The sequence below is a fragment of the Rhinichthys klamathensis genome, unplaced genomic scaffold (assembly GCF_029890125.1).
Source record: "Rhinichthys klamathensis goyatoka isolate OS25496 unplaced genomic scaffold, OSU_Roscu_1.1 h1tg000098l_1, whole genome shotgun sequence".
Lineage (NCBI taxonomy): Eukaryota > Metazoa > Chordata > Actinopteri > Cypriniformes > Leuciscidae > Rhinichthys > Rhinichthys klamathensis.
This window is the reverse complement of record NW_026606637.1, coordinates 6,288,250-6,315,458: the sequence shown is the minus strand read 5'-3', so window position 1 is coordinate 6,315,458 and position 27,209 is coordinate 6,288,250. Positions and strand designations below refer to the sequence as shown.

Sequence of the window (27,209 nt, the reverse complement as noted above, 5' to 3'; positions counted from 1 at the left end):
TAAAATAGTTGTCATGAAAATAACAGCAACTGTGTAAATTATTATATAACAATAACAAATTAGAGTAAAAACATGTTAATGCAAAAATTGCCTTATGTGCAGTTTACATGTTTTCATACAATTTGTTATTTGAGTGTTGATTATTATTATATCATTTAGGCTAAAATTCTAGGCTTGTTAAGCTTTAATGTTATAGTAATGTGCAAGTAAGGGCTGTAGTTTACAGCATTAGCAGATAATTTTGTTATCCTTGAGAAACGTTTACTTGTAATTGAATTAATTTAAAGACAAGGACACAATTTGTTCATTAAAGCACTGTTTAATAAAAAATAAAAGCAATTTTAGCTTTCTAAACCCCCCCCCACCGAAATGAACCGAACCGAACCGAACCGAGACCTCAAAACCGTGGGACGAACCGAACCGTCAGGTTTGTGTATCGTTACACCCCTAGTCTCCTCTGATGCGGTCTGAGATGGTACTTGGATTAGGTCTGGGAGACCTATGAAAGTTTTTGAGCCTAGTTGCTACATCGTCCCCCCCCCCATGTAATTTCTTTCTTGTCTCGATTGCTGTTCTCTGCAAGATTGAATATTTTGCTGATGCTGCAAAGCGACATTTGCTTTAGAACTTCAAGGATGCCATCTAGGGAATGAATATGCTATAAAGTTCAAGTTTGAAACTCTGCCAGCAAACTGCAAATCAAAAGTGCCATTCTTGTTAAATTGGATGGCAAACCCAGCACAGCTAACAGAACAGTGTAATACCCTGAAAGGAGCACTGCATTGTTGGGGGAGGACAATCCCTTGAAGTGTCTTCCTGTGCATTGACACACTCCCATGAGCCTGAGACAAATCGTAGTATGACTCAATGCATCTTGATTTGTTGGCAAGTCTGGATGGTGGAGGATCATTGGTTAATCTTATCTCTTACTTCTGAATACATTCACCTCATGGGTTCTTTGCAATGCACACAGGATTTTCTAATGCATTTCAAATGTCAGAAAAGAATTGGATCAAGGTGGTTAATTCATCTCTCTGGTTCAGGTTTTGAGTTATTGATGAAATTGTCAAATCTCATGAGCAGCATGGATTAGAGTATAAAAGACAGTGAAAAGCAATCACCGAGTGTACTTTTTTCAGCTAGCTTGAGTAGGGATGCTCATACACACCGGAGCTCGAGTCGCCATTGGCTAGTACTTTTGTTTTGTTTGTTTGGCGAGTAAACTGCATATTACTTGTTGCACAGTTGTTGTTTTTTTCCCATTTTGTTAATCTGTTAATTATTTAAGTGAAATGTAGTTTGTGTGCAGGCCTATTTATTCCTTTTATATATTATTTTACTCTGCTTTTGTCCATTAACAGAAGCGCTGCAAGTGCGTGATGTGACAATGTGGGAATCCTCATGTTCTGTTGTTAATGCTGCTATTTCCGCATGTAAAACTAAATCCCTGGAAAACAAATGCGTCACAGACACTTATCTATTCTAATTTAATTTAATTCTAATTTAATAATCTTGTCGGTTAACGGTTAATGATCAGTTAATGAGCTTTGGTTGTTTTTAGGGAAAAAAACTGAAATGAACATGAATCCTGGAGATTAATTTTTTTGATTGAAGTAAATAATTTTTTCCCTTCAATATCTCTATGCATTTCTGTTGACCGTGAATGACCATTAAAGTTAAATGTTCTATTGTACCATGCTATTGCTTCATTATGGATACATTGCATTGCGGCCAAAAAGGGGGGGACTGTCGAGCAACTTGTAAGGGTTTGATGCTATATATATCCAATATTATAAGTCCGATATGCCAGTAGACATGATAAACCGGTAGACATTTTTCAACCAGTAGAGATTTTGCATTATTGTCACTTAGTTATGGTTATGCTCACGTGACATTGCCGTGCTGCGCAGTCACGAACGCTTATCATTTGAATGTGTTTTTAAGCCTTGACGATTAAAAACAATTTATTTTAAACCATTCATGCACTATAAGCAGCAAAAGAGCATCTGATTTCTGTAGGGCTGTCTCGATTCCTTGATTAAATTAGAGTACCGAATTGAAATTTGTTTTGTGCTATTTACCTGTGTCGATTAACTGACAAAATACCAGAAGTGCTAGCCTGGGAAAAGCCAGACAACTTCCGGCAAATTTAGATTTGCTCTGAAAGTTAGTCTGGCAAGAGCTCATTCAAGCTCATTTCCAATCCGTCGAAATCGAGGCACCAATCAGAAACGTTGGGGCGGGCTTTACACGATGACGACAGCGCTGGGATTTTGAAGCAGATTTTGTAGCCTACATTACAAAGATGGATGCCGCCGTCGAACATCACTCGTTCGAATCAGCTGTCGCGTCTGTTTTAAGCGATTTGAACGTTTCCTTTTTGTTAAAAACCGAGCAAAGAGCAACACTCGGAGATGTTTCTCGCCGCTCTGCGTACGTCATCTCCTTCATCGCTCTGATTGGGTTTAGGTCTATCCACGACGTCCGTTGGTGACGCCCCTCTGGAAATGATTTGTCTATGACGCTTTGCCAGACCATAACTCAGTTACAACTGAGAATGGTCTGGTTTTAACCAGGCTACAGAAGTGGCACATTCACTTGAAAAGTAGGTCTTGGACATCTTCAAGATCGATCACAATGTAAAATTGTCAGATCGCCCAGCCCTAGGCTGCACGAAATATTAAACCCATTTAAAAATGATAATATAACATTGTGCTATTGTGAAATCACAAAGGCTGGGATTCAGTTAAATAAATTCACTGCGCGTTTCAGGGTCAAGCGCAACTCTTGAATTATTTCCATGCGTGCAGGTTACGTGTTTCTGCAGCGTCCCATAGTGGCTCCATTCACAGGAAATGCTGCACCACACAAACTAAGTCTGTGCTGTTCGTCGGGGATTCCAATAGCGTGCATTTGGGAATGCATATACAGTGACAGTCTGATGCGTTTTGCATTCCATAGCAAACTAAGTAATGCGTTTATATGCGTGAAATGCATATAAGCAGCTTGGTTAACAAAATCCATCTCTGCTCACCAGATTTGTAACGTAAATCATATAAACCTACATCAACACAGGAGAATACATCAATATGTTTCTAAATATATGTGAACGCGATTTCAAAATAAAAGTTTAAACACTCGTTTTAATGTTTTGATGTTTTTGTTCAAGAAATTAGAGTGGCTGTTTCATTTCTATCGTAAAGATTAAGCGGACATTTGAATTAAATGTAGATTGACCAATATTAAACAAGGATCGGCTGTAAAGTGTAACAACAACAATCACCAGGCCGTTGGCGACCTCTGCAGGCATTTGTTATAATACATTAGGGCTGTCACTTTACTTTCGAAAATCGATTGCACAATCGATCGGACCAACCAACACAAGTATCGAAAACGAAAATAGGGAATCGATTTTAACGGCCTTCTCTCGGAGCGCGTCCAGCTCGTCACGACACGCCCGCAGCGAACGCGCGTCACACAGCAACTGCAGGCTCTGACAAACACACATACAAACTATACTATACTTCTGCATAATGTGTTTTTTTTTTTTTACAACAAAAATGTGAATTCTGCCGGTATTCAGATAGTCTCATGCATACAGATACAGATTCGGCCTACAATCGCCTACGTAGGCGAAATTGGTTTGACATTTCTAATCGTAAACACAGCCATGTCGAAGCCTGCAGTAATGTTTTTCATTGATGTTATGGCAGTCCACTCTGCTTATTGTTTTTCGAGAATCTTGCACTCCTGTTTGTCATTGTGCACGAAACTTAATGCCAATAAATCATCAGAAATATTGCTGACTTGTGCACGTCTCAAGCGCACTCTTTACGTTCGTCCTAATGCCTGTTAGTTGTCCGTGGATTTGCCTATATTTGGCGTTGAAAATGGAAACGTCTTTAGACATGGAAAATCGATTTTACAATCGATTTAATGAACATTTATGTCTCAAAAATCGATCAGGATTTTTTCACAAAAGTGACAGCCCTATAATACATTATGTACAGTAAGTTATGTTATGTGTATTTTATGTATATTACAGGGCTCAACACCAAGGTTTTTTTCTACTGGCCCAGTTGGGCCAGTGGTTCAAATTTTACTTATTTAAACAGTACGTAATAAAATGGGAACAAATAATCAAAATATGAGCAATAGCACAAATAAATGCCACGGAACAAACATATAAATTAAATAAACGGTGCTTTTTAGGTTTTTCATGTAGGTTTAGGAGATTTTCTGGTGGAGAAATTGTAATCTAATGTATAACTATAGGTCAATTTTTTATCAAAGTTAATCTGAAGAGCATTTAAAGATGCATAAATAATGTTTTGAAATGTTGAAAATATAAAACATTAAATCTGTTATTTGAAATTATTAAAAAAATTAAAAGATACTTTAAATGTGAAATTAAACCCGCCAGTAGGTGGCAGCAAGTCACTGTTAATGAGTGAGTCATTGAGATTCAACCGATTCATTCAAACGGCTGATTCATTCGAAGCATTTTACTCTCTAATGAGTGAGTCATTGAATCATTGATTCAGCTGATTCGTTCAAAAAGCTGATTCATTCATTAGAGATACACGGTCGTGTGTGTTGCTCAGAGACGCAAAACAGTGCTGTGGACTTTGTTTGGAACTATTTGCGTTGGTGGAATAGAGCGAAACAAGCGACTTGATGTCTAAAAATGTAAGTCAATTAATATTGACTTGTTTATTAAACTGTAGGCTATGTTGTATAAAATCAATGTCACATTTGTAATTGTGCTGATATTTGGAGAAAACCGGCGCTCTACGTGTAATATTGGTTAACTATATGAAATTATATAAATATAAAAGACATACAGGGGCATTTTTGCACTAAATTTAACCTCAGCAGAATTTAGTATAACAGCTGTTTATTAAAAACTGCATACTATAGGAGCGTTGCTAAGTATAGTTGCCCTCTGCATTATGAAGGGCCTCTGTAGCACTGTAACAATATAGGTTTACCCACCAGGTACAATATTCTGATTGTTTTCTTCTTGTTTAAGTACATAAATAATAATTTACTCATTCTAATATATTAATTAGGGCTGGGCAAAAAAATCGATTTTTCGATTAATCGTTTTTTAAAATGTGGTCGATTCAAAATCGATTCTCAACGGCCACGAATCGATTTTTTCCATATTCAGGGCTCGCGGTGCTGCGTCTTCTCACTCTGCACAAGGCAAGCGTCAAGCGCTGCAGGCGTCGATACACACTCGTGTTTAGGAGTCGGGACATGATTCACTTGCACAATCGGGCCAGCATTGCATCGTAACTAACGTTTATCATTTTACGACTTTTTAAAGTTTTACCAGTTTAAACATTCAAGCAATTTTAAACTATCCTGTGCTCGCGCACTCGCATGTTTTTCATTGCGTGCACATACAGTAAAGCCTAAATCCGCCTCACAAACAGCTCGCCAGTAACAAAAGTTCTTTTTCGTGGATTATATCGCTTTAACAGTTAAAAACACGCAAAATGATGTCAAAACTCTGGTCTTGGTGAGTAACCTCGTAGAGACAGTCGGCTATGTCTTAAATAAGCATAAAACGCGTGTGACAGACAGTATAATGAAACAGTAATGGATCCGTGCACTAGTTCTTAAAGTGAACGCAGCCATATGTGTCTGTCATTAATTTTGTTGTCAAAATATAGCATTAATTGTAAGGAATTAGAATTAATAGCCTATGTATTTAATTCAGTCAGGACTAAAAGACTATCCAGTGTTATTTTACATTGGATTACTTTATTCAGTTTCTGTAGTATTTCTGACCTACCCAAAAACTTTTCTTTTTATGTCTCTTTATTTGTGTCTTTAGGCCTATTCTATTGTATTTATTTGTGCTACTTTTTTCAATTTAATTCAAAGATTGAAATCAAGCTTCCATATGTTGCATAAGCTCTTAACAAAAAAATTACCCCATTGTAAAAACAAACATTTAGGTGAGATCAATGTAATAAGAAATTGTCTAAAAAATGATAACTGATATTTAGACTGAGATTTGTATTACATCTATATTCATTATAGTCGAATCGAGAATCGAAATCGAATCGAGAATCGAAATCGAATCGAACTGTGAGCTTGTGAATCGAAATCGAATCGAATTTGAATATCTGAATCGATACCCAGCCCTAATATTAATAAATCATCTTTACATTGCTTGTAGGTTATCATTGCACAAAGTAACACACTACATTTCAGTAAAATTGTTCAAAAATTAGAAGTGTTCTAAAGTAATGTGCTTTCTTCACTGTAGCTCACGCACACACATTCAGACAGTCACTCACACAGATCGCGCTTCACGCACACAGAAAAAATCATCTACACAGAAACTTATCAACACTGCCCTGCAATTTTTATCAATACAATAGCTTCACCACTGAAGAGCTAAATTATCTTTCTCTGCAAGGAGTTCGTGACATCACTTTTTTTTAAGCAATTAAACTCACCACTTCACTGTTAATAGAGAAATGCTGCAGACTGAGGTAATTCATATATGCACGATCTCTCTCTCAGGCCCGTAAATGAACACAGACTTGATGTATTTCACTTTTCTGTGAATAGAATATCGAACTGCAGATCGCTGAACTGCAAGCTTACCTGGTGTTTTCAGAAAGCCAGCACTTTTATCCATAGTGGAGAAGACAGAGCGCGAGCATGTGGTTGCCAGGTTGAAAAAAAATAAGTAAACCACTTATCAGATATTTCTGTTTTGTGCAAGTGTGAAGCTCTGATTGAGGGATTACGTGTCTTGATATCAGGCAACCCCAATCATGTCCCTTTGGATGCCAATTAAAATTTGTTCTAGCCTATTTATTATATTATTCATTAATTTCAGCACATTTCCACTGCATTTTAAACACGAAGTACGGTCCACTGCTGCGTCCGTGCTGCGGAATCGATACAAAACCGGTACCTAACTTTTCCTTCTAGACCTATTTAACGCAGTCAAGAAAAGTGACACAAAACGGTAAACTACAATCTAATCTATGCATGTGACCCCTCAGGTCTTTACTTGACTCGTTTTGAGCGGGCCTCGAACCCTGGTCTCTGACATGGGAGGCGGGCGCTCTAACAAGGAGGCTGAAAACCACAGTCAGTCGCTAGAACGCCTCTTGATATCAGGGAAGTGTGGTTTTACCTGCACAGCTCTTACTAGCTGTCATCTGTTACATATATTGAATTGAACTTTAATTCAAAATCGAGAATCGAATCGTGACCTCATATAACAATTTCAATCGAATGTACATTTTGAAAACTTACTAGCATGAAGAACAAATATAGACTCAGACCGTGCATAGAGATCGATTTAAGATTCAAACTCTTCGATACAAGAACATGTGTAAGGTCTTGTTTTTTATGTTGATCGTAAATTATACGAGCAAGAATGCAATGTTTCCCCAATATCCACATGATTGCAAATGTAACATTGATTTTATACAACAATGGTTCATTTTATGTGGTTAATTTTAAACAGGATTGTCAGTATATTTTAAGCTCTATTTTGCGAAAAAATAATAGTTTCAACGAAAGCCACAGCAGAACTGCAACACACAGCGGTGAACGAATCTGTGGCTTTTAACTTTTTTTTTTAACTTTTTTTTTTATAAAGGTAAAAAATCGATTTAAGGGGGCAATTTTTGTCCCTTAATGAACAAGATGTGACTGCAGAGAGGGGGTACGCAGAAGGATGTTAGGGGGTACGACACTAAAAAGTTTGAGAACCACTGCTTTACACAATTTATTGTGCTTGTAATTAGTTTCTTTGTTCCCATTTTATCACTGACTTACTAGGTTTCAGTGAGCTTGTTTTTTTTTTTGTTTTTTTTACTTATGTTAGTTAGGCTAGTATAAGTTCTTTGTGATATTGAAATAGGTGGCGAGAATTGTTGATTTAAAAATCGTATTTAAAACCAAAATGACAAAATCATGAAATCGATATTGTGATCATATAAGCTCAGATAACTTAAACGGCTTTGTAATTTGTCGAAATCCCTTAATGTGCAACCCACCCTTTTTCTTCAGAGATTTCATCTGATACAGCTCCAGTAATGCGTTATCTGCATGTGTTTTTAATATGCTAGTTTTTATCAGTAAACATTAAGGAGGGAGATTATTCTCTGGCACACAGTGTAGACAGACAGAAATGACACATTATCTGTCTGCTGCTTGTTTGAAGAGAGAGTTTTTTCTATTTATGATGTTTTTTTGCCACTGTCAAGATGTGTTTTTCAGTTGATCGCTCATTTTGACTAGACCATTATCTGTCAGATAGCCATGTTGTCTAGACCAAATATGCATTTAACAATTGTGAAGTAGGACCACTGTCACTTAGCCTAATTACTTTTGTCCATTAGACCAATGCTTGGATAAAGAAGGCCAGGCTATATAATAGGGTACTTGCACTCAGTATAGGGAATGGGAAACCTCGTCTTACTAGGCTGAGAATCACAGTATCTGTTCTCTGAGAGTAAAAGGGCCAAGCACATCAGTCACGTGGCATCAGGATGGAGGAATTATATTTCTTGCTGAAGTCTAGAGAGCATGGCGTCAGATAGGCTTGGGCGGTATCCAAATTTTGATACCGTCAAACCTCCTCCCTATTTTACCGCGGTATACCGTATTACCGCGTGACTAATTAAAAATTATGACATAAGGCTCAGACGGCATCACCAAACTGTTGGTTTGTGCAGGGATGAGTCACAATTTTCGAATATTCAATTATTTGATTTTATTATAGAATATGGAATAGGTTGTGGGATTATTGTCTATAAAAAATCCCCATGTTTTCCGTTCTGATGCGGGGGTGACACATTCAACCAGAGGGTGGAGATGCCAATAATGCATCTAAAAGCTGTCAATCAACTCTCAGACAACAGGAGAAGATGCACATTGTCTCACACCAGAGCATGTGAGCGAAGTGGTAATATTTCCTCCAGAGCAGAGAGCGCATTTCTGAAGATCACGTGCCGCGTGCTCAGTCCACTCAGCGTCGCGCGCTCAGAATGCCCGCAGTGACATGCTGGTTAGAAAACATGTGAAGTAGGGCTGCCCGTGCACGACTAAAGTTTTTTTTTTCTAGTTGACTAGTAGTAGTTGATTTAAGCCATTAGTCTAATCACATTTTTATATTGATTAAATTACTTAAATATATATAGGAGAGAATGCTAAACCATAATGAGCGTTTTCGTAATATATTGCCTATTCTGCATCTCAAAGCACACATAAAGCTTGCCACAAAGAACCGGAAAAAGTAATTATTATGCATGAAACATTTGAATTGTTTATTAATAAAAAACTTTCTATGTCAGTGGCTGCACAGATAAAGTTTACGATGCAGACTCGCATCTTCGCAGTAGTGAACGCGCATAGAGAGAAATGCACACTTCATATGAATTAGCCTACAGAGAGCAACCCATTTCTTTTAGTTTTTAATTGTTTTGTTTAAAAGTAGACATTTCAAGCTTACTATATATATACACTTCTCAGATATTTAAGGCATCTATCTTATACGCAGAGTTTCGTTTTTTTTTTAGGGGACGCGCTCCAGTTCACGCGCCGGCTTATATTGTCTAATATATATGCTTCTTATTTATTAATCCAGGCAATTCGTTGATGAAACACTGATTAAAATGAAGATACAATTTATACAAAACGAAATTCACTTTAAAGAAAGGCTTTCTACAAAACAAAACGTAATAAGTGGTCAAAAATCATGTCTGACCCATTCCAAATGTTTTCCGATATTGGGCATCTTATGATCCTATCTTATTAATCTCATGCAGTTTCCTTTTCATATAATCAACATAGATGAAATAAAAAAAATAACAACATTATATTATTAAACATAAATATGAAAAGAAATAAGTTTTTTTATTTATTATTTTTTTTTACTTATAGCCTATTTAAGTGTCACACCGCTCCGCTGTATAGCTGTGTAGCCTACATGCATGTGTGCGTGCATATGGTGGAGGGGTGCGATTATCGAATAATAATCAAATAATACCAGGCGATCTTCAAATATTATTTTTGCTTGAAATGCCCATGCCAAACTGCAGAAGTCGTGTTCTTCTTCGAGACCAGGTCACTCGGTGCGCAACTTGCCATCTTTCCCCCTCTCTCCCCCACTCTTTCTCCTCCACACTGTCACGTGATGACAACCACACATAAGCATTTTTAGCCATTAAATACATTATATTTAATATTTAATCCTTGTCTCCTATATAAGTGCATTGGATTTTTTTTATGACGGTATGACCATATTGAAACTGATACCGTTGCTATTTTTAGATATTACCGTATTACCGCCCAAGCCTAGCGTCAGATCTTTCAAGGATCGGAATGATTCAAATTTTTGACATTTGTGAAATTGTATTTGTGGTTTTGTAGTGAAGGTGTGGTCACATTTTGACCATTTGATGACATTTCACAGGCAAAAAATTTCCACTGTCTATTGTCAATAGTGCAGCAATGTAGGAAGCACAGCTCATCTGCACTGGGACAATTTTTGAGTCTCTGTGTCAAGTGGCAACATTCTAATCTGAAAAATGAAGCCTACCCGGAAGTGCGAAAAACTGCAATACATCGAAAATCCGCTAGGGGCAGGTCCCAAAAGGGAGCAAATGTCCATAGACCCCATGTTAAAATGTCCGGTTTCACAGCATAAATTCATGTTTTTACAGGTTGGTCCCATGGACTTTTATTGTATTTTTCGATAGGTTCCGAGTGCCTGACAACTGTGAGGGGGGTGAATTTTTTTCGTATTTAGATATATAAAATGTATGACAAATAAGGGCGTGGTTAACTTTGATTGACAACTGATAACGGGCTGCGCCGAGTGGAATTCCTGAAATTTGACGTCTCGGCCATGATCTGACACAACACATCATACCACCTCTGTATCCTTTCTGAACATTTGTATTGAAATATCGTACATAAAATGGGTTGCTCTGCTATAAACTGCACTAAGCGACACTGTAGGAGTACTTCGCTCCATTTTTTCCAGTAAGTGACATTCCACTACTATTTCACGTAGTTAGCACTATTTAGCATCAATGTTTGTGGGCAGTGGCACTGCAACAGTTAGCATTAAATCGCCTCAGATAAGTTAGCGTCCGAGGTAGGGACAGGTGGGGTTTTGGGGGGCTAATACAATGCTAAATCATAAATCAGATGTACCTATGTACAATAACATACCGATGTCCAGCAATCGATTTAAATAGTACATTGTGTTTAATTTGTCGTTTAATGAGATCTAATATGTCGTTGTTGGCGAGAATTTTCACGTCAAGAAATATAGATCCGACAATCACATGCATGCACTTTAATGGCCCAGTGGCAGAACTTTTGCCAAGCGTGTCAGAGGTTCTGGGCTCTAATCCGCACTCGTATAGTTTTTAGTTTTTTTCTCTCTCATTAAAACCGATTATGTTTATCAGTGGTTGTATATCAAGTAGGGACACGTTCGTGTGCATTTTACTTTGTGATTTCACCGGAAGGAATAGAGAGTCTCCGCAACGGATTAAAGCGCGCGTCCGAGTTCAAAATTGGTGGGGACAATATCGACCCTGGCAAAAAGTGGTGGGGACATGTCCCACCCGCAAATTACGCCTGATGCCTATGGCTATAACCGGTTATAACTGACGTTTGAAACACTGTAAATGTGTCTGCCAAATGAATAAATGTAACATAAGAATAGACTGATATGTCCCACATTGGAGTGTTCTTCAGTAGCTTTGCAGTGAATGTAGTAGCCATAGACTGTAAAAAGTATCCTAGTCTGCCAGTCGATCTTGTAACGTTACAGATAGCTGAGGCTGCTTGGCTGAAGAGGCGCGTCCACCGGCCGGCTCAGTCTCACACAAAGCCCGCCCTTTTACCCATATATGGATTGGCCAGAAGGTGGGCGGGGTTAGGATTTCCCAAGATTTTCAAAAGATGGCGCCGCCCATACCCCCCATAAACGGCCTCAAAACCGTTTTTCAGAAAGTCTATGGGTGACGTCACAGACGCTTTGTCCATTTTTTTTTATAGTCTATGGTCTCTGTTCACAAAGTTTTTTGACTTTAAGTATGAATATGTTAGCCTTAAGGTTTCTATAAGCTAGTGTGCTCCAAAACAATGACAAAATTTGCATTTAGAAGATACAAGCGTTCAAAACTTAGTCTCTCACTTTTCCCAATATGGATCAATAATTTTAATGACATCATGCTGCACTTCAGCTTCTCATCAGTTTCTCATCAACTGGTGCTGGTTGAGGAGGGAACAGCTTCTCATCAACTGGTGCTTCTCATCTTCAGCTTCTCAACTTCAGCTTCTCATCAACTGGTGCTGGTTGAGGAGAGAACCCCTGATATGATTGTAAAGCGCTTTGGGTGTACAGTAGTACATATGAAAGCGCTATATAAATTCCTCCATTCATTCATTCATTCATTCATTCATCAGATTTTCTGTCCAATCAAATGCTCTCTAGAATGTGAAGTGTCCCGCCCCCTACATTATAAATCGACGCTGAAGCTGCGGCTGATATCGGTCACTTGTTCACAATGGCACATAATGCACTATAGGGGCTAGTGAACGATCCAGACAGTGTAAATATGCTTTCCATTGGGGCGAATGAAGTCTGGTTTCATGTTAGTGTCACGCAAACCGCCGCAGGGCGCACACAGTCTGCTCCGCTCCAGAGACACGACAGCACAAAGTGGATCATATGCGCGAGTTGGCACAGACCAGACAAAACGTATCGGACTCGGACCCGTTTGAATTCTGCACAGAATGGCATATTTTAAAACGATGGAGGAGATTAGGAGAAACGGTTAGACAGACCCATCATTAGAAACAGCACTGATGAGTAGAAGAGAAAACAGCGGTGCCTTGCGCCAATATAAATGACACACTTTTCAAACTACACTTTCTCAGCATGATTACGTTCACTGTTTTGCTTTAGTAACAGTTTCATATTAAATCTAAAAGGGGAATCTGGCTGTCAAATGCAGCTTTGCCAAGCTCAACGGCTCTGACCAAGCTGTGATATAAATGAAACGCTATTGGCTATTTTTAAAAAAGGGGAGGAGCTGCTCAATATGTCCCACCCTGTCTTCCCGTTTCAGTGGAAATTATCAGCACACTGAATAATGCTGCCTGTTTCAAGCCACTTCAGTGGGCCTTTAAAGTCCCTGTAAAGTCAAAATGAAGTATGTGTTCTGAGTTTGTCACACCACAGAAAAATGTGTTATTAGCCACCCAGCCAAATTTGAATGATAAAAAAAGCTGCCAAGTAAATAAAATAAGCTATCGAAATCTTGAAAAAAATGAGCATTATTCTCTGCTCTCAAACGCTGGGGGCGTGTCAGCTGGCTGCGCTGAAACCACGCCCACTCGCGGGAAAGCTGCCGACGATGATATTAGGTGATACTGCTTTCGGGACGGGGAGATGAAGGCCGAGGCGGGAGATAGTCGGGAGATGTGTTTATTTTTCAGAAAATGAAAAAAGGACACCGATCTGTTTTGTACATGATTGCATCCAGGTAGTACGCATTTCCGTGACGAAGGCATAGCTAGCTAGCAAACTGCAGTCTGTAGTAACTAATAGTACTGACAGTATCTCGCGATTGAGAGGCGAACTGATGCGAATGTGCTCTATTGTTAGGGGAGGGGCCAGCCAGCCTCAGTGGCTTCAGTGCGTCATCAAGTGGCGGCGTGTCCAGGAGCTCAGGGGCTCCAGTGCGTCATCGAGCCCCCGTTTTAGTCCCGCCCAAAAAATCCGGAACACAGCAATGGTGAAAAACTGTTTAACGGTCTAACTCCACAATTCAGTACTTCACAGTTCACAGTCTTTGTAATATGTTTTAGCAATACCATTCTAACATTTATAATGTGTTTAGAATTTTTTTATTAGTTATTGTTTTAGAATTATTGTTGAAAGTTGGTGAATATCTAACAAAATGTGATTTTTTTTCCGTTACTGTATTATGATTGAAATCATGAAATGAAAAATGTTACATTTTTGAATAATTTTTTTCCTGGACTTATTACTCTGACAGCGCACTGAGCGCAGCAAATCTGCGGGACACCCATAGCATGCTAGCCAGGGATCAAAGGGGTTTTCCTTCTTTTTTTTTTGTCTTTAGCTGATCACATGCCTAGTGGTGCTTTAATGGCTGCTGTGATGATACTTTAAAGGTATGGATTTAGAGATGTAACTTATTGGAGAGATGCTAAGCTGAAATGTCTCTCCAAGAAGTTGTCTTTAATGTATCACCTTAAGTTTTAACCACATACAAATTCTACAGCTAAAGCAAAAATAGGTTTAAAGTCGAATCAAGGGTGTAAAATTCTGCTCTTGGAAGGACGCCATCCAACAGAGTTTTATTCCAACCCTAATTAAATGCACTTGAACTGGCTAATCAAGGTCTCCAGTATTACTAGAAACTGTCAGACTTGTGTGTTGGAGCAAGGTTAAGCTAAACTCTGCAGGAAGGTGTTTCTCCAGCGCAGGTTTAGTTTATCCATGATAAAATAGTTGGCGCATCTAGTTGCATGTAGATGTTCTGCTCAATTAATCTATAACCTCTGTAATTATAACCTAAGTTTGCAATAAATTATTGTAGATATAAAAGTACAGAGAAACTGCTGTTCAGGTTTACCATGATTTTTCATTTTTCATTGCAGTACAGCATGTGGGGTGTGGGGTGGGGGGTGGGTGGGGGGCATGATGTCTATTTAAGAAAATAACAAACCCTGCACCATTGTGGAGTATATCACTAGTGCCACTGCACCATCACAGCTCATTCACAGGCTAACAGCCAATATTCTGACATGATGGTTTCTTTTGTTTAGCCTGTAGGTGGAATAATACGTATGTCAACAGCATCTCTCTATCTTGAAATAACCAGGGCAGCTGTATTTCTCCTGCTTTCCTGCACCCAATACCAACAAATGGTCTGGAAAAACAATATATTCTGTGAGTGGCTTCCTTAAACAGAATAGTGATTTGACTTCTCTCTCCCCAAGATCCAGTATCTTCCTCAGGCTAATCCAAATGGCTCAGTTCCCCAGTAAACAAGGTATCTGATTGAGATCGGCTATAGTTTGGTATTTCCCCAGTGCAAAATCATTGCAAGCATTAGCATGTGCATGAAATGGAGTGTGAACACGGGAGGCATATTTCCAATCAAGTGTTTGTGTTGGTATAACACAGAAAATCAATAATCTTTAGTCAGTATTAAGCTGCCAGATTCTGATTCTGAAAGTCAAGTCTACTCCTAAAGCTTTTATGCTAATGTTTTTATTTATGAGTACAGTTGTGCAACTTTATTCTGATGTCGCTATACATAGGGTTCATTAGTTCGATCAGGTATCATAATTCACTCACATGAACACCAAATTTAATTTATAAAAACAGCCATTTTCACTCTTAAATACAAGCCAAACTTGCAAGGTGTCATTTGCAGTTTCTTGTTGCAGCGAACACTCTTTGATATAATTTCACACGTTGTGTCCAATTAGTTGCAATAATTATGTCCTCGGCTCTCTTTTGTGGCCTTTGTTCACTTCTCTGGCCTCTCGACCATTGTGCCTCCGCTAACTCTTTTTCCCTCTGACAAGAAGTTTTTAGCGCATGCAACCTTATCGTGTTTTGCCTCCGTTGACCTTCATCAGTCCCACACGTCTCTTCTGCCGGTCTCAGATGACCCAATTAAACTCTTTCTCTCATTCTGCACCGCCGCTCTCACCGGACTCAAGTCCGGACCGCTAAAAGGGTGAGAGTCAAGGTTCAGGAAAGGGCATCTCCATGGTGAAATGCTGCCGCATGAGAAAAATATGCTGTAATGATAGTCTAGCCAGAAAGGCTAAATGGAGACGCTGTCATACGCATCGGCCTGGCCGTTGTAAATGGGTGGTAGTAACCGACTTTGATAGAGGAATCCTTTTAGACATGTTTCTAATCAATCCAGATCCCACAGGGTGAGGATGAGAGAGAACGTTTTCTAATGTTGCCAAGACACTTGTGTTTGCCTTAGAGAAAATGTGTTTAAAATGTAAGTTTCACAATGATTAATTTGAGAATTCACTCAGTGGATAAAGACAGTTTTATATTCCATTTGTAGCGCTGTACATGTTTGGTAGGGTTTTGCACTGTACATTCGAAGGATTATTTTTCCAGAGTCGATTTGCTATTTTCAATTCACTGCTCAGAATGTAACAAAAACATTTGACAGCAGAATTGCTTGGTTTGTGTGCAAACTAATTAACATTTTTACAAAGAAATACTATAGACCTGTCAGTTCACAACTATAAGAGCTGTGAATTGTGAATGGATGTTTTTGACAGTTTAATAAAACCCCAATATCAATCAAATTGCTGATGTCATTCCTGTGAAGCCATGAAGTCTTTTTAAAACAACACCGAGTAACTTTTCCTCTGCGGTCGCCCTACAGGTTGGAAGCGGAATTGTCCATTACTGCTGTGGTAAATAATTTAGCCTACCGCAGCCTACTGTCGCACGCGCACGCACATGCTCTCTGTTTATCCAGCACCGGCTTTGGAATCATGATGACAATTCAAAAGCTACCTGGCTGCTAGGTATCTTGCATGTAGTTGTAGTCTACTGTCGAGTACACTCCACCTATCGGCAATTGTAACGCGTGCCGTAAAGTAAGTCAAATTTGTAGTTTTCTTATGTCTTATTCGGACTACAGAAACGCGACCCGATCTGGCAATCTTGCATAGCGTGGATATATCAGATAAAGGACCGTAAAGCGGTGGCATAAGTGCATTTCACCATGTCACGACTTGATATACCACTGAAACGATTTTGAAAACATTATTTTAAGGTAAAAAAATCTTACTTAGTGTTGCTTTAAAGAGCCATAGATGATCTCAAGGTTATATATTTACATCATGCTCTGCTAAAAACTTTTCGGTCTTGGACTTGCAGGTCAGCACTAACTTTTCCATTCCAAGTACCCGCAAATGGCTGATAAGATATTTATATATAGGCCTACAGTATTGGGCCAACATTTTTAATGGTCTTAAACAGAAAATACTGTAGATAAAGTAACTGAACTACAGAGTAACTGAATAGCCTTTCCCTTCGTTTTCTTTAAATGTTTAAACTTGCAGACAACTTTTTACTGGAAGAAGCATCAATGTTGTTTCACTCAATGTTAATGGCTTCAAATTCATGTTAGTTGAATGATAGTTGAAAAATGTCTCCCAGTTCGTTTCAGTTTAATTTTAGACCAAATATTCACTATAGGGTTCAAATCTTAACTCTGACTAGGCCAAAACATGAGCCTGATGGACTTGTTCTCAAGACACTTCTTGGTAGGGATGCACGATATTGGATTTTGGCCGATCTTCGATATGCCAATATTTTCAAACTAATTTTGCCCGATACCGATATATTTGTATTTTTTTTTGTATATTTGTAAGTGCAAAAAAAGCTTATTAAAGCTTCTATTAAAGTTCTCAGTCAAGAGCAGTGAGTGATTTCCTCTGTGTTTTGTTGTTTTATTAACATTAAAGGGATAGTTCTCCCAAAAATTTTACATGTTTTTTTACATGACATGTTTAACTAGCAAGACTTTGACGCACATGCAAATAATGAACTTTTGTGAATTGCAGTGTCCCGTGAGTGTAACTCTACCTCTGCGTTTACATGTGATGTGATGTGAATGTACGTCGCGTTGTACAGTATGTTGAGATGAAGGCGCCAGAATTGAACTGATAGAATGCACGATACTATGATTTTTCTTCAAAAGCAGATCGTGGAGACATTTTAATCGTCCACGATCAAAAACCGTGAGACTCACACCCCTAGTTGGAAGTTTAAGTTGCTGGCGCTCATGCTTCGTTCACGGTCGTCACGTGCGCATAGGAAACACGCCACCCTATCGGCAAGGCTCATCGGCAGAAATATGCATAATATTCATAAGCTTTTATCGGCCGATACCGATGTTGTCCCGATATCATCGTGCATCCCTACTTCTTGGTTATCTTTGCAATTTGGCCTGGAGCATTGTCTTGTTGAAAAATATCATCTGATAGATAACTTTTCATTTGTGGGAAGCAAGCCATTCTGTAATGTTCTCCTGTACAAAGCATTAAATGACTTTCACTTTTCACAGTGAAGTAGCTCACCAATACCAGCAGAAAAAGACTCCGCACAGCTCTTTCTCAATACTTTACTGTGGTAGAGCAGCATTTATTATTATATTTCTCAGTAAATTTTCGAAGCACTCTGAAGCATCACCATGCAACTTGTGTTTCACTGTGATTAATCACTCCACACACAACTTCCTATATTCTGCCAAACATTTTTATTCTGTCTTTGATGTTTTTTTGAGACAGCAATGGCTTTTTAAGTAGTGCCATTGCATACATTTAGCTAATTTCCTAAATAATTTTTATGGTTAAGACAATTTGCACTTTTTTTTTTTTATTATTATATTTTTTTTGCCCAAGGGTTCTCTGTAAAAAATCGAACCGTACCAACGTGCAAATATTGATTTCTCTTTCAATGCGCTTTGTCCGCTTGAACGGATAAATTCACACAAAAATTGTCAACATGCCGTCTTGTCGAATATCCTAGCAAACATAGTTAGGTTATGTTTTAAGTGAACGTTAACAGTTGAGAAAGATTACGCATGTGTTCAGTACTGGATCTGTGCATTATGTCTTAAAGTGACAGCAGCCTAATATTCCTGCTGTCTGTATGTGTTTTTAATGTTAATCAAACAACAAAAGATGTGGAAATCACTCACTGCTCTTGACTGAATAGCTTTTGTAACTTTAATGATTAATCTTTATTTAATTTATACAGTGAAGATTATATACAATGTTGTTTTACATTTGATTACTGTATTTAATTTCTGTACCTGAAAACTACTTTTAAATACCTAAATAACCTGAAAAGCAGTTTATTGTATTTATATTTTTGCTCTTTTGTATTTTTGTGCTGAACATTGCTTATAGTTTGATTCTTTGTTCATTTTTTTTTATTTGACAGTAGGGCTGCATGATTGATTGAAATGAAACGGCATGCGATTTGCCAAAAATGGTCCTTTGTGGTGGCTGACAGACATGGTCATCACACACACACTAAAAAGTACCCTACCCACGTGATCTGCGAGCCCAATGTTGACAATAAATTTAAAATAAATGATATAAAACTGTATTATGTATGATCTCTTACCTTGATGTGTTTCTTTTGTTCCTCATTGTTTAGCCTACTCATGGTTGCTCATTACAATTATTTTTTTTTGACCCCTCATTTTCTTCCGGACTGTGGCTGTTGTAGGTTATGCAATTATCAGACACATATATTACATGTCATCATCGCTGTCATCCTTTCTTGCCCTCTTTGCAATAAAAGCTGTGATTTTTTTTTTTGACATATTTTTTTTTTTACTGGTTTTCATAGCTTTTTAAGATCATTCTTTGCTAGGCCTGATAATTATTTTGGTATATTATCATATGAATATTACATTTTATTTTAAATAATAGTCTAATTTTCTACCATATACAAAAGAATAAAATTAGCAGCTAGCTAACAACAACTTACTTTGTGCTTTGTTCTGTTTTCTCCTCACTCCAGTCTAAACTAAATTATTTTTTGGGTAATTTACTACACATTGTCAATATAAATAACCTGAAAATACTGTGGATTTTTAAGGCTAAATCTGACTGACCACTTTTGCTAAATGGGGTAAGCATACTTAGAACACCTCTGAAATGAGAAGGATGAGTAAATTATTTGTTGTACACCAATTCAAACCGTGACGTCTCGGTGAGTTCAATGTTGGACAGATCAGTTGTTTGAATCGATTCATTTTAATGAATGGTTAAAAGGAGTCGTGAATCGGACATTAGCGGACGTGGATGCGTTGTGTGCTAATCCCGGCTGTTAGGACATCGCAAAAGATTAGTCAACACAGAAAACACTCTGTTTTTTTTTTCACTCAGTTTTTTTGTTTATTGAAAGTGTGGTTTATGTCAGCTGCATGTGTGGAACACTTGTCAGAGAAGAGGCGACTTTTAGATTTTTTTTTTGGCACAATTCACACCCGGTAGTAATTCAGAAAAAAATGTATCTGTTTAAAAATTACAATACAGAAAACAGGGCCTGTATCTCTTGTTGTGCTGTCGTTGCACATTTTTCTCAACTAATCATAGGTTCTGTATTAAATTCAGGGTTGTTTTTCTGAATTCAGGGTTGTGTTTTTTTTGTTGCTACAGTCCTGAAGTCTCACAAAAATTGTGCACAGCATGTCGACAAATGGCAAGGAATTAGGAATAGAGGTTGTTTTTGCAATGATTTGCACTGCCTTTAGTTTTCAAACAACTCCCAGATCGAAGACAAATTGCAGGATGTGAAAATTACCAATGCACTTCTAGCGTCACAGACATCTAAGGCCGCATTTACACTGCAGATCTTTATGTCCAATTCAGATTTGTTGACTATCAGATTTGTTTGTTTTTTTAACGACCAGCTTACATCTTCTTTTAAAAGTGACCCATATCCAATATCTGCACACTATACATTTGGCGAAACCACCCAAGGTAGGCATACTGGAAAAGCTTTGGTCGAAAAGGAAGTAAAAACAGCGCGATCTGCAACAGACATAGACAAAATAATACAAGCTTTTGCTTTTCGTACCACCATTAAAGGTCAGCGAAACATTGCGTTGAGCCTTTGTCCTCCATTGTGCCATTGAAAAGAGTCATGTGATCCCGGTTTGTGTCCACCTGAGTTGACGTCATTCGCCACCGTCGCCTTTTCAATGACGTACAACTCGCATTGACAGAAGAATATCCAATTTGTCTGCTTACATGGAAGACGCAAATGCACGTATCCGATTCAAACTCAATTTATTTCCACATGAATGAGGCCTGAAACTGATCTGAGAATATCGGAATCCATGTGCTTTTTTCCTGCTTACACATGTGTGGGTCATTTCTGATCTGTGATCTATTTAATTTTTTAATTTTTTGACAGCATTGTTGTTGATGGGATGATGTACCCACAGATATTGAAATAGCCTTGTTTTTTATTTTGAAAAACCTTAATGTCACATTAACTCATCATTATGATCTTCACATGAAATTAAAAACAGTGTCTCATCTTCTGCATTTGGGGGAAAAAAAACATTGAAGAGAAACAAATTTATTGGTTAAAATCAAAACGTGATTTATTTATTGACCCCTCATTTCACCAAGTAACAGTTTGTGTTCTGTGTTTTCTTATGTCCAGACTGTAGAGACTCCTCCGCTGCAAGGTTCACATCGGAGCAAGAACTGATCACATGGTAAGCCAAGAAATAGCTCTCTTGTTCTTTCCTTTTTGGTCAACATCAAGGCACCTTGAGTCCCGCACACACGTGGTCTCAGTATCATTGACGAGCTGTAATTGAATCATGGGATGCCTGAAGGTTAACTCTGACAGTGATTCGCCTATTTTTCATGTCTAAAATAACCGAAATGTCTGCACTGTTTGTGCAAAAGACATTTTGTTAAGCACAGCGATATTGTACCAAATACTATACAGTTATAGCAGTATATAAGCAGTTATAACACAGTATACGGTACCATGAAATTGTCGTTTAATTTATAAACAGTATCAGTTGATATATTTTCACTTTCTAACATTTAGATGCTCTTTGCCGTCATTTAACGCTCATTTAAACTCAGTCTTTAAAAACAATAATTTAATAATACTGCTAAATGGAATCATTAGCAAATCTCAAAATTAATAATAAAAACTATTAAATAAAAAAAGACATTTTCTAAATTTTCTTTATATTTTATTTTTTATTTAGCATTTAAAACGATTGACTTATTTAAAGTAACGTTTAAAACAACTGATTTCAGTTTTCAGTATTTATTTTAAGTCTTAAGTAATATTTAAACTGATAAATAAATAAAAGGAACAGTGCTTTTCAGGTTATTTAGGTATCTAACAGTAGTTTTCAGGTACAGAAATTAAATACAGTAATCAAATGTAAAATAACAGCATATTATCTTCACTGTATAAATGAAATAAAGATGAATAATTATTAAAGTTACAAAAGCTATTCAGTCAAACTTAACTTTTCTCTCAAATTTAGCATTTAAAAATGATTGATTTCAGTGTTAAGTTTTTATTTTTAATTGAAACAAAATGGTATGGAATCATCATGAAGATAAGTCTGGGATATTTGTGCATCATTAATTACTATTTATTTATATTTTTTCAGAAATCTTCTACTTGGTATGCGTTTCCTTAAAAATGTGATTTTGGAGCTTGCTGTGCATAGTTTGAGAAATAATTATGTATACTTATTAATCTTCTTGAGTTCTTGAGCTAACTGAGTGCTTGTCATTTAAGGGACAGCAGTTTTGACTGCCTGAAATTACCTGTAATTTAGTCTGGTAGTGTCAGTCCAACCTGTCAAGTCAGGACCCCTTCACAAATCCCCCCCTAAACCCTTCACAAGAGTTGCAGTTGTCTGTTGACTATTCTCTGGGTAATTCCTCTCCAACAGGGTGTATTGTTTCAGGGATCAAGGTGCATGAGTTTGAGCACTTTCAAAACCAAGCTGCATTCAGAACTGAAGCAGGATGGACTCAAATAAGTTCAACCAATGTATGCTAAAGCAATTTTGGAAGTGGAATAATTTATTCTTTTGGTCTTATTATGGTTCATTATGAAATCCCTAAATTCTATATGTTGAACCGCAATAAATGCTATTTTCAGTCCAAACCGCTTTTGTCAGGCTCTCTTGAGTGTTGCCACAGAAACACTGAGTATAGAGTGGCTAGTCTTGAGGCGGGAGATTGGTTTGTCTCTAAGCTGTTGGAGAATGGAAGAAAAAAGAGGCCTCTAATAAGCCTCTTAACTTCTGTATTTGTTTCAGGACTTTTACAACATGATGGGCTAAGAAAAACTACTTTTGGACTGGCAGTGTGGATGATTTGCAAGGCTTTTGCGAATTATCGTACCCATTTTTGGACATATTTGTCAAGTTGGTTCTCAGATGTTTATCTGAAAAGTAATGAAAGCCAAGCTATTGTGCTTTCAAAGCAAAGATATGCATCTGTTTCGAGTTGTGAAGGTGCAGTGTAGGATTGGAGCCAGCGGAGTTTGCTTTAGTGTAGCCTGCATCCATCATGTAATCGATGTCCACAATTTCAGGACTTGGGCTGTTCAACAATATTCAATTTCCATGTTTTGGCTTTGGGTAAAAAAGTACCCTGCATGGTTACTGCACCAGCTTTAGAAAACAAAGTTAGGCTTATCGGTGTCTGGGATGTTTCAACTGTTTAATATTTTAGAGGTTTGACAATGAAAAGAGCACCTAGTTGATGCTTTAAGACTCACTGCCTTTATAAAAACAAAGCCTCATTTACTTTCTTTCACTGGTTATTAAGTAAGAATTGTGCAAATACTTAACATTTATTAAAATGCAGATGAAATGCTTAATCCTGTACTGGCACTTAACAAGAAAACATCAACAAATCAATGTAAATCAAGTGCTGCTTTCAAGTAAAAAAAAAAAAATGTTGTAGGAATAGCAAAAATGTAATGAAATAGGCCTATAATACATATTAATGTAGTTTTTTTTTTATTGTACAAAGTCTGATGTGTTTATTATGGAACTAAATGGTTAGTGAAAATTGTCATCATTTACTCACCCTGATGTTGTTCCAAACCCGTAAGACTTTCGTTCATCTTCAAAACACAAATTGATATTGAAAAGATTTATTTTTTTCTAAATGAAATCTGAAGGATTTCTGTCTCTCCATTGACAGTGTCCACGCCGCTACCACTTTGACACTTCAAAAAGGTCATAAATAGATCTTAACTATAATTTGGCTGGTTTTGGGTTCTGTTGACCAACGTGACCGATCGGGATGTGTTTTAACAGTTTTTATATTTGACATGCAGTCTTAACATGGCTCATGGCATGACAGTCAAAAAACAGCACAAGATGCAATACATCTACCAAAAGAGAGGTTCACACTAACAGGGATTCGCCGTGCCAACGCAACCGGATGTCATTCATTTTCAATGAGACCTGGCAATTTCCAGGGGGAACAAGTGGCAGCATTGAGTAGAGGTCAACTTCATGCAAATGAGTAGCGACTACTAATGGGAGCAGTTGGATTCCAAAGAAGTGTAGGACTAGACGATCTCTGTCTGTGTAAATGTGTCATAGGGATTTGATTGCTTAGTTTAACATGCCAACGACAAATTCATCAGCCTTTACAATGAATTTTAGCCTAAGGCAACATTTTAAAAGTGCTATTTCTTTCATGTTCATCATACTATCAGATTCCACAAACTAAGCAACTCCAACTTGGTTTTTTTCTTTTCTAGGTAGCTTCTGCAAAATTCTGCAGAAAGAGCTTGCTTTGGTTTGTGCGATACAGTTTAAATTTGGCATGTCAGAGAGATGACCGATCAAAAGTGACAGTATTGAGATTTATAATGTAACAAAAATTTTCTGTTTTAAATAAATGCTGTTCTTTTGAAATGTCCTAAAATATATATATATATATTTCATGGTTTGAACAAAAATATGAAATGGCACAACTGGTTTTAAAATAATAATTGTTTCCAAACACCAAATCAGCATATTAGAATGATTTTTTTATCAAATAATTGCAGCCTTGGTGAACATAAGAAACATTTGGCCAACCCTTAAACTTTTTGTTGGTGGTGTATTTCATAGTCTTGCATGCGTAGGGCTGGGTATCATTAAAAAAAAATTCAATATCGATACCTTGACTTCGATACCAGTTCCTGAACGATACTTTTTTCGATACTAATTTTATGAAATCCGTTTTAACATTTCATTACCTAAAAAAAACCCTTTGGTTTTATATGAAATATATGCCTCGTGCTCAAGCGCACGCATAAAGCTTGCCTCAAAGCACTGGCAAAAGTAGCCTAATGATTATAAATGTAAAAATAACAAGACAGACATTTTAATTGTTCATTAATAAACTAGTGTTTTCTGAGTCAGTGTTGGCTGCAAAGATGAAGTTGACGATGTTGACTGGTCATCTCCTAAGTATAGTGAGCTGCACCTTGCAATGCGATTAGAATTGGTTCTTTTAAAAGGAGACATTTCAAGCTTCTATAGGTCTGTGAGGCAAGTAGCCTATATGCTGAGTTTCGGTTTATTTATGTGACGCACTGCTGTTCTTTTTGCTGTCAAAGACGGAGCAACTTTATGCTCTGAAGTTTATTTTGTGCTGCCGGTCTTGGCAGCAATTATCTTGTCGCAAATGTTGCATCGCGTGCTGTTGGCATCGAGTCTGGTGAACTGTAGCCACACTTTTGATATTTTCCACATCTTTTACATCTATGGGGGTTGGGACACTTACCCTATTTAAACTGCACATGTCTGCGGCACATCACGGCCACCGAAAATTATCGGCAGAAAATGGCTTTTTTTGGTTTTTGGCTTAAAATATGAACCGAAAATATATGCCACCCCTCAGTGTTCAGCACTCAGGTTTCACTCTCTCTCTAGCCGTTATTACTGCGCCGTGTGATGCTCAGCTCAGTGGCTCACGGACCATGTGAACGCTTCACTCATGTTCTGCTCATGCTCATCGGAAAAGCAAAGTCCGCTTAAATGATGCGCGACATGAAATATCTCTGCAGTAGACTTGTTTCTGTTTGCAATAGCCCTACTGTGCTGTAACATGGTGTGATATAGCCGTGCTGGGCAACGCATGATGCTACCCTCTCATTCACTGATCGGCTCCACGCTACGCTCTGCTTACATGCTCTGATAATAGCTTTGTTGGAGTATACATTATTTGGATAGTTGGTCAAAAAATAAATCTGTTGCATAGAACTGAATAAAGAATAATATATTGATATTTAATATTAATATATTTTCCGTCCAATTTTAGTGTCATTTTCAATAAAAGTGTTGCTAAAAAGCTAATTTAAAATAAGAAATGATATGATTTAAATTATTATTATTATTAATAATATAAAATATTATTAATTTAAATATTTTTTTTAAAGCATTTTCAGTTTCAGCCCAGAATTTTAATTTCGGTGCATCCCTACTCATCAGGATTGTATTGTACCAACTGACAAGCAACAATGTAAAGGACAGAGAAGAATCACACAATGTGGACTAGCTAAAAAAGTAAGAAAAAACAGCATTCTCATTAGTCAACCATCTGGACCATCCCTAGTTTATTCTTCTTTTGTCTGCCTTTTCAGCACAGTCCCTGATTCATAGATGCTATCACCTCCCCAGATTATTTAGCATTAATGTCAAGGCAACCGCCATTTAGTGATGAATATGCAAACCTTAACCTTTGTGCCTGAGCTGTTGCGGCTCGATCTAAATCACACTTGATTACTGCCTTTTTTTTATCCGCCTGCTTCCTGTCTGATGTAAGATCCTCCAAACAATAGAGAAGGTGTTTGGCTTATCTAGCAGGTGCATCAACAGTTGTTAACGAACACCCCCCTCATTACCTTATTGTGACTGATGGGGGAGGGGAAGAGTCTGTCGGAGCCTCCATCTTTTTTTAGGAAACAGCCTTCCATACTCCACTGAACTGTCACTTTGGTGTGTAGGAGTAAAGACTAACTGCTCTTTGAAAGGAAACCGTGGCATCTGTTTCCTTTTAGCTAGGTTGCATTGTGAAGATTGCCCAAAATGTTTTGTGTGCTCAAGTATATGAAGTTTCAATTTCGGTGGCAGACTTTCTGAAGAAAGGGTGTTTTCTTTTAGCACATTCTCAGTGTGAATCTAGGTCACCTGCTGCTCACCACTGTACCGCAAACAACAACCAGTTTCCGTTCACTAGATAAAAACAAACGAAAAGGCTACTAGTGTGTATTGATTAAAGTTATCAGTGGAAAGCAGATGCTGATATTAAGGGTCTGTCCGTTGAAGATTGCACTCTGGTTTGTTCGGTAAAGTATTGGACACGGTATTGTTGGTTTAAACAAAGGTCTCGGCTTAAAAGCTTAGAATGAGAGAATAATTGCTCACCTGAGCTAAACCCGAGAATACAAGTTGCCATGGTGATTTGTTCCACTAAAATGTGATTCAACAGCGCGACATAATGTTACCAAGTTAATCCCACAGTTTGCATGATAACCTATTGTAATCTTCTCTCTAACTGTCATTGATAGTAACCTGTTGTTTTGTATAATG

At 37.7% G+C, this 27,209-nt stretch overlaps 1 protein-coding gene across 2 annotated transcripts in view; it reads left to right on the top strand.

The window, feature by feature from the left end:
* Positions 1-27,209, top strand: part of tbl1xr1a (TBL1X/Y related 1a) — an 86,581-nt gene that overhangs the window by 26,004 nt on the left and 33,368 nt on the right. For both annotated transcript variants that reach the window (XM_056252810.1, XM_056252809.1), the window contains exon 2: positions 21,284-21,338. The gene's annotated coding sequence lies outside the window, so the exon portion shown is untranslated. The remainder of the gene's footprint in view (positions 1-21,283; positions 21,339-27,209) is intronic.